Raw genomic sequence first — 10,006 nt, forward strand, 5'->3', positions numbered from 1 at the left:
GTAAAACATTATGATAGCAGGCAGCATAGTAGAACATTATGATAGCAGGCAGCATAGTAAAACATTATGATAACAGGCAGCATAGTAGAACATTATGATAACAGGCAGCATAGTAAAACATTATGATAGCAGGCAGCAAGGCAGGCAGCATAGTAGAACATTATGATAGCAGGCAGCATAGTAGAACATTATGATAACAGGCAGCATAGTAGAACATTATGATAACAGGCAGCATAGTAAAACATTATGATAGCAGGCAGCATAGCAGAACATTATGATAGCAGGCAGCATAGCAGGCAGCATACTAGGGCATTATGATAACAGGCAGCATAGTAGAACATTATGATAACAGGCAGCATAGTAGAACATTATGATAACAGGCAGCATAGTAAAACATTATGATAGCAGGCAGCATAGTAAAACATTATGATAACAGGCAGCATAGCAGGCAGCATACTAGGGCATTATGATAACAGGCAGCATAGTAGAACATTATGATAACAGGCAGCATAGCAGGCAGCATAGTAGAACATTATGATAGCAGGCAGCATAGTAAAACATTATGATAACAGGCAGCATAGCAGGCAGCATAGCAGAACATTATGATAACAGGCAGCATAGTAGAACATTATGATAACAGGCAGCATAGCAGGCAGCATACTAGGGCATTATGATAACAGGCAGCATAGTAAAACATTATGATAACAGGGAGCATAGCAGGCAGCATAGTAGAACATTATGATAACAGGCAGCATAGTAGAACATTATGATAACAGGCAGCATAGCAGGCAGCATACTAGGGCATTATGATAACAGGCAGCATAGTAAAACATTATGATAGCAGGCAGCATAGTAAAACATTATGATAACAGGCAGCATAGCAGGCAGCATACTAGGGCATTATGATAACAGGCAGCATAGTAGAACATTATGATAACAGGCAGCATAGCAGGCAGCATAGTAGAACATTATGATAGCAGGCAGCATAGTAAAACATTATGATAACAGGCAGCATAGCAGGCAGCATAGCAGAACATTATGATAACAGGCAGCATAGTAGAACATTATGATAACAGGCAGCATAGCAGGCAGCATACTAGGGCATTATGATAACAGGCAGCATAGTAAAACATTATGATAACAGGGAGCATAGCAGGCAGCATAGTAGAACATTATGATAACAGGCAGCATAGTAGAACATTATGATAACAGGCAGCATAGCAGGCAGCATACTAGGGCATTATGATAACAGGCAGCATAGTAAAACATTATGATAACAGGCAGCATAGCAGGCAGCATACTAGGGCATTATGATAACAGGCAGCATAGTAAAACATTATGATAACAGGCAGCATAGCAGGCAGCATAGTAGAACATTATGATAACAGGCAGCATAGTAGAACATTATGATAACAGGCAGCATAGCAGGCAGCATACTAGGGCATTATGATAACAGGCAGCATAGTAAAACATTATGATAACAGGCAGCATAGCAGGCAGCATACTAGGGCATTATGATAACAGGCAGCATAGTAGAACATTATGATAACAGGCAGCATAGCAGGCAGCATACTAGGGCATTATGATAACAGGCAGCATAGTAAAACATTATGATAACAGGCAGCATTGCAGGCAGCATAGTAGAACATTATGATAACAGGCAGCATAGTAAAACATTATGAGAACAGGGAGCATAGCAGGCAGCATAGTAGAACATTATGATAACAGGCAGCATAGTAGAACATTATGATAACAGGCAGCATAGTAAAACATTATGATAACAGGCAGCATAGTAAAACATTATGATAACAGGCAGCATAGTAGAACATTATGATAACAGGCAGCATAGCAGGCAGCATAGCAGGCAGCATAGTTAAACATTATGATAGCAGGCAACATAGCAGGCAGTATACTAGGGCATTCCCAGCAGGAAGAACTGGTGAAAATGACATCCTTGGACTACCAGAAAGAGTAGCTGGACCCACTCTCACTTCTGCCTCTATCCCTATGTCTAAGATAGTGACTGTCGTTGTGTGGACACTGCCAGGCTCCACACAGGCTGGTGTCTGTAGATGCTGGTGGATGTCTCCTAAATGGCTTCCTATTCCCTATGTTGTGCACTACGTTTGACCAGAGCCCTATGTTGCCCTGGTCAACAGTAGTGCACTATAAAGGGATTAGGGTGTCATTTGGGACCTCTATGGATGTTGCTAGGCTAGCTACAGGATGGTATCTGTGGATACTGCTAGGCTAGCTACAGGGTGGTCTCTTTGAATACTGCTAGGCTAGCTACAGGATGGTCTCTTTGAATACTGCTAGGCTAGCTACAGGATGGTCTCTGTGGATACTGCTAGGCTAGCTACAGGCTGTACACCTTCCTGATTCCTGACAACTCTCCTCCTCAGGGTTAGCTGTACTCCTCCTCCCTGTCAAATCAAATAACAGAATGGGAGGGACATAGCAAACTGGGAGGGACAAAGCAAACTGGGAGGGACAAAGCAAACTGGGAGGGACAAAGCAAACTGGGAGGGACAAAGCAAACTGGGAGGGACAAAGCAAACTGGGAGGGACAAATCAAACTGGGAGGGACAAAGCAAACTGGGAGGGACAAAGCAAACTGGGAGGGACAAAGCAAACTGGGAGGGACAAAGCAAACTGGGAGGGACAAAGCAAACTGGGAGGGACAAAGCAAACTGGGAGGGACAAAGCAAACTGGGAGGGACAAAGCAAACTGGGAGGGACAAAGCAAACTGGGAGGGACAAATCAAACTGGGAGGGACAAAGCAAACTGGGAGGGACAAAGCAAACTGGGAGGGACAAATCAAACTGGGATTTCAACTTAACTAAATGATCAAAAATGTAAACTACATGGTTAAATCCTCTCCAACATAGACACCTCTTAAATAGACTATCACGTTCTGACCTTAGTTCTTTTATTATGTCTTTGTTTTAAGTATGGTCAGGGCGTGAGTTGGGGTGGGTTGTCTATGTTCCATTTTCTGTTGTGTTTTGCGTTTGGCCTGGTATGGTTCTCAATCAGAGGCAGGTGTCGTTAGTTGTCTCTGATTGAGAATCATACTTGGGTAGCCTTTTTCCACTTGTGTTTCGTGGGTGTTTATTTTCTGTTCTGTGTTTGTATTTCACTGTTCAGGACTGTTTTTGTTCTCGTGTTTTGTTGTTTTTGTTCGAGTATTCGTTTTCATTAAAAGAGATAATGAATACTTACCACGCTGCACCTTGGTCCTCCTCTCTTTCTCCCAACGACGAACGTTACATGGACTCAGAATGGTACTGATCCAATCAAGAGAGTTATAGCAGCAGACCTGCATGACAGTACAGTGACTCCCTGATCAATTTGTCGAGCGACTGATTGAGATGTATCTCTGTAAGCTTCTGTCAGCTGTGCATCTTTACTCCTAAAGGACTGGAAGCCAAAGCTTGTATATACAAACAGAATTACACGAGCATGACAAACCTTATACCCAAAAACCAGGAGAAATCATTACTACTAAAGCAGTGAAGAAAGTTAGACAAACAGTCATGTATACAAACAGCTTAACATCCAATGATGACAAACCGTATTATACCCAATAACCAGGAGAAATCATTACTACTAAAGTGGTGAAGAAAGGGGGAGAAGAGGGGAGAGGAAAGATGGGGGAGGGGAGACGACGAGGGAGAGGGGGGATGAGAGGAGGGGAGAGGAGACGAGAGGAGGGGAGAAGAGGGGAGATGAGAGATGGGGGAGATGACGAGGGAGAGGGGGGACGAGAGGAGGGGAGAAGAGGGGAGAAGAGGGGAGAGGAGACGAGAGGAGGGGAGACGGGAGTGAGGAGAGACAAGGGGGGAGAAGAGGGGAGAGGAGAGATGGGGAGAAGAGGGAGAGGAGACGAGAGGAGGGGAGAAGAGGGGAGAGGAGATGAGAGGAGGGGAGACGGGAATGAGGGGAGACAAGGGGGGAGAAGAGGGGAGAGGAGAGATGACGAGGGAGAGGGGGGACGAGAGGAGGGGAGAAGAGGGGATAAGAGGGAGAGGAGACGAGAGGAGGGGAGACGGGAGTGAGGAGAGACAAGGGGGGAGAAGAGGGGAGAGGAGAGATGGGGAGAAGAGGGAGAGGAGACGAGAGGAGGGGAGAAGAGGGGAGAGGAGATGAGAGGAGGGGAGACGGGAATGAGGGGAGACAAGGGGGGAGAAGAGGGGAGAGGAGAGACGACGAGGGAGAGGGGGGACGAGAGGAGGGGAGAAGAGGGGATAAGAGGGAGAGGAGACGAGAGGAGGGGAGACGGGAGTGAGGAGAGACAAGGGGGAGAAGAGGGGAGAGGAGAGATGGGGGAGGGGAGACGACGAGGGAGAGAGGGGACGAGAGGAGGGGAGACGGGAGTGAGGAGAGACAAGGGGGGAGAAGAGGGGAGAGGAGAGATGGGGGAGGGGAGACGACGAGGGAGAGAGGGGACGAGAGGAGGGGAGAAGACGAGGGAGAGAGGGGACGAGAGGAGGGGAGAAGAGGGAGAGGAGACGAGAGGAGGGGAGGGGAGAGGACCCTGATCAGCTTATTCTGGGTTAGCTGGAACTTCCCCTTCATTCATTTAGATAAGACACACCCAAACCAGGAAGTACTAGCATAGTCAAAATGGCATTGAATGAGGGCAGTAGCTAGCGCTTTCATTGAGTCCGTATCAAGCAGCTTGGATTTTCTAGTCAAAAACTTGTCCTGGCATTAACCTTCCCTAGCACCTTATTGGTCATGCTCACACCTCCCAAGCTTCCATCAAGGATACATCCCAGGTAGCTAACAGAGGTTTTAGTAGTCAGCAACTCACACTGATTTCAGAGGACCTACTCAATATAGGTCTGGATCCCTAAGTGCAGAGATAGCTTATTATCTCCAAGCCATTTGCTAATGTTAGTAAGCTCTGTGATAAGTATTTCTCTCCAACTCAGTTTTACTTTTGTGAGACACCAGAAGTGTAGAGTCATCCGCATAAAGAAAAAGACGGCAAGAACAAGCATCTTTCATATCGTTGATATACAATAAAAAACAGCAGAGGCCCAAGCACGCTCCCCTGCGGAACGCCACAAGTAATTGGTTTTGCCTGAGACAGGGAACCATTAACCTCTACTACTTGCTCCCTTCTTGATAAATAGGACTTTACCCAGCCTAGAGGGATACTGCTTAACCCCAGTGCCTCCAGTTTGGAGATTAGGAGACAGTGGTTAACTGTATCAAAGGCCTTCTGTAGGTCAAGCAGTACCATTCCCCACAGTTTTCCCTCATCAATCTCTTTCCTGACGAAGTCAGTCAAGTAAAGTAGACATGAATCAGCGGAGTTTGTTTTTCTAAAAACCTGACTGAAAATCATACATTAGACCCTGTTTGTTAACATATTCATACATTTGTTCGTGTAGAACCCTATCCATGATCTTTGATGTTACACAGAGGATAGATACAGGCCTATAACTCCCAGGGTCAGACTTTATCCCCTTCTCATACAGAGGTATAACTTCAGCTTGTTTCATGTCCATGGGAAAGGTACCTTGTTCAAGAGAGAGAGATGAACGATATGCGTAATACAAGGGCCAATTTGCTCAGCAGAATCTATTAGAAACCTTGCAGGAATAGTATCCAGGCCTGTGGCTTTGGGGCATTTAAACTCTGCCAGCGTACTGACTATTTTGGCTGTTGCTTCCTTTACAAAAGAGAAAGAGTTTGGCTGAACCCCTAACTCTACATAATACTTCTAGACTTGGTTGCTACCATACAAACCAGAACTGCTGGGCAGCTTGCTAACCAGATTGCTGGTTAGGCTAGCAGGCTGGTCAGGCTGGTCTAGCTGATACAATAGAAGGCTAGCAGGCTGGTCGGGCTGGTCTAGCTGATCCAATAGAAGGCTAGCAGGCTAGTTTGAATGAGGTGATACCATAGAAGGATAGCAGGCTGGTTTGAATGAGGTGATACCATAGAAGGCTAGCAGGCTGGTTTGAATGAGGTGATACCATAGAAGGCTAGCAGGCTGGTTTGAATGAGGTGATACCATAGAAGGCTAACAGGCTGGTCTGGCTGATACAATAGAAGTCTAGCAGGCTGGTCTGGCTGAGGTGATACCATAGAAGGCTAGCAGGCTGGTTTGAATGAGGTGATACCATAGAAGGCTAACAGGCTGGTCTGGCTGATCCAATAGAAGGCTAGCATGCTGGTCTGGCTGATCCAATAGAAGGCTAGCAGGCTGGTCTGGCTGAGGTGATACCATAGAAGGCTAACAGGCTGGTCTGATTGATACAATAGAAGGCCTGCAGGGTGGTCTGTCTAGCAGGCACACACAGCACAGAGGGGAGTTGACCTGTCCACACACAATCTTCAGAGCCTCAACCCCATTACCCAGTGGGATATTGGTCTCTCTCACACAGAGCAGGCTCAACCAACCACTACCCTGACTGCTGCTCCAGGGAATACACAGGCTATTTGATTTTATGAGGCCTCTCTCTTCCAGCCTGACACACACATTGAAACACGTAAACACATGAAGACACAGAGTCACACACACACATATGCAAACATGTACCGCACAATCATACGAACAGACAAAGGCTCAGTGGTGGAAAAAGTATTCAATTGTCCTACTTGAGTAAAAGTAAAGATACCTTAATAGAAAATGACTCAAGTAAAAGTGAAAGTCACCCAGTAAAATACTACTTGAGTAAATGTATAAAAGTACTTGGTTTTAAATATACTTAAGTATCAAAAGTAAAATATGAAATCATTTCAAGTTCCTTATATTAAGCAAACCAGACGGCACAAATTTTTATGTTTTTATTTTATTGACAGATAGCCAGGGGAGCACTCCAACACTCAGACATCATTTACAAAAAAAGCATTTGTGTTTAGTGAGTCTGCCAGATCAGAGGCAGTAGGGATGGACCAGGGATGTTCTCTTGACAAGTGTGTAAATTGGACAATTTTCCTGTCAAATTGTAACAAGTACTTTTGGGTGTCAGAGGCACGGAGGTGAGTTGGTATTTATTTTATGGAGTAAAAAGTTATTTTCTTTAGGAGGTCAAGTAAAAGTAAAAGTTGCCAAAAATATAAATCGTAAAGTAAAGTACAGATACCCAAAAAAATGACTTAAGTAGTACTTTAAAGTATTTTTACTGAAGTACTTTACACAACTTCAAATGCTCATTGATGCACACACACACACACACACACACGCTCTCATACAGTGCATTCGGAAAGTATTCAGACCCCTTGACTTTCCCCACATTTTCTTACATTACAGCCTTATTCTAAAATGGATTGAATACTTTTTCCCCCCTTATCAATCTACACACAATACCTCATAATGACATCATAATACCCCATAATGACATCACAATACCTCATAATGACATCACAATACCCCATAATGACATCACAACACCCCATAATGACATCACAACACCCCATAATGACATCACAATACCCCATAACGACATCACAATACCCCATAATGACATCACAACACCCCATAATGACATCACAACACCCCATAATGACATCACAATACCCCATAACGACATCACAATACCCCATAATGACATCACAATACCCCATAATGACATCACAATACCCCATAATGACATCACAATACCCCATAATGACATCACAATACCCCATAATGACATCACAATACCCCATAATGACATCACAACACCCCATAATGACATCACAACACCCCATAATGACATCACAATACCCCATAATGACATCACAATACCCCATAATGACATCACAATACCCCATAATGACATCACAATACCCCATAATGACATCACAATACACCATAATGACATCACAATACCCCATAATGACATCACAATACCCCATAATGACATCACAATACCCCATAATGACATCACAATACCCCATAATGACATCACAATACCCCATAATGACATCACAATACCCCATAATGACATCACAACACCCCATAATGACATCACAATACACCATAATGACATCACAATACCCCATAATGACATCACAATACCCCATAATGACATCACAATACCCCATAATGACATCACAACACCCCATAATGACATCACAACACCCCATAATGACAACACAATACACCATAATGACATCACAATACCCCATAATGACATCACAATACCCCATAATGACATCATAATACCCCATAATGACATCATAATACCCCATAATGACATCACAATACCCCATAATGACATCACAACACCCCATAATGACATCACAACACCCCATAATGACATCACAACACCCCATAATGACATCACAATACCCCGTAATGACATCACAACACCCCATAATGACATCACAATACCCCATAATGACATCACAACACCCCATAATGACATCACAATACCCCATAATGACATCACAATACACCATAATGACAAAGCAAAAAACTGGTTGTAAAATACATATATATTTTTGCAAAAGTATTAAAAATAAAAAATACTTTAATACTACATGTTCATACAGTACCAGTCAAACGTTTGACACACCTACTCCTTCAAGGGTTTTTCTTAATTTTTTTACTATTTTCTACACTGTAGAATAATAGTGAAGTCATCAAAACTATGAAATAACACATATGGAATCATGCAGTAATCAAAAATGTGTTAAACAAATCCAAATATATTTTAGATTCTTCAAAGTAGCAACCCTTTGAGTTGTTGACAGCTTTGGACACTCTTGGCATTCTCTTTAACCAGCTTAATAAGGAATGTTGTTCCAACAGTCTTGAAGGAGTTCCCACATATGCTGAGCACTTGTTGGCTGCTTTTCCTTCACTCTGCGGTCCAACTCATCCCAAACCATCTGTCACGCCCTGGCCATAGAGAGGCTTTTATTCTCTAATTTGGTTAGGGTGTGGCTAGGGTGGGCATTCTAGTTTCTTTATTTCTATGTTTTCTATTTCTTTGTGTTTGGCTGGGTGTGGTTCTCAATCAGAGGCAGCTGTCTATCGTTGTCTCTGATTGAGAATCATACTTAGGCAGCTTTTTCTCCCACCTGTGTTTGTGGGTAGTTGTTTTCTGTTTTGTGTTTCTGCACCAGACAGAACTGTTTCGTTTTGTTCCACTGTGTTATTTTGTATCAGTGTTCAGTTTGAATAAATAATCATGAACACGTACCACCCTGCACTTTGGTCCTCTTCTTCAGACGAGCGTGACACCATCTCAGTTGGGTTGAGCTCGGTTGATTGCGGAGGCCAGGTCATCTAATGCAGCACTCCAACACACTCCTTCTTGGTCAAATAGCCCTTACACAACCTGGAGGTGTGTTGGGTCATTGTCCTCTTTGAAAAACAAATGATAGTCCCACAAAATGCAAACCAGATGGGATGGCGTATCACTTCAGAATGAGGTGGTAGCCATGCTGGTGAAGTGTGCTTTGAATACTAAATAAATCACAGACTGTGTCACCAGCAAAGCATTCCCACACCATCACACCTCCTCTTCCATGCTTCACGGTGGAAACCACACATGCAGAGATCATCCGTTCACCTCCTCTGCATCACACAAAGATACAGAGGCTGTAACCAAAAAATCTCAAATTTAAACTCATCAGAACGAAGGACAGATTTCCACCTGTCTAATGTACATTGCTCGTGTTTCTTGACCCCAAGCAAGTCTCTTCTTATTATTGGTGTCCTTTAGTAGTGGTTGAAGGTCGAGCCTCTTCGATGATGCTATGCCATGTTTTCAGAAAGGGTAGTAGACCGAGCTTCAATCAACATGGGAAGACTTGCAGCCAAAATGGTCATTTCTTTCTGTAGGGGTTCAGAAATGTCTCTGGTAAGCAGCATTAGGGACACTCTCCATTTAGTAGTGGTTGAAGGTCGAGCCTCTTCGATGATGCTATGCCATGTTTTCAGAAAGGGTAGTGGACCGAGCTTCAATCAACATGGGAAGACTTGCAGCCAAAATGGTAATTTATTTCTGTAGGGGTTCAGAAATGTCTCTGGTAAGCAGCATTAGGGACACT

This window comes from Oncorhynchus clarkii, unplaced genomic scaffold (assembly GCF_045791955.1).
Source record: "Oncorhynchus clarkii lewisi isolate Uvic-CL-2024 unplaced genomic scaffold, UVic_Ocla_1.0 unplaced_contig_3043_pilon_pilon, whole genome shotgun sequence".
NCBI lineage: Eukaryota > Metazoa > Chordata > Actinopteri > Salmoniformes > Salmonidae > Oncorhynchus > Oncorhynchus clarkii.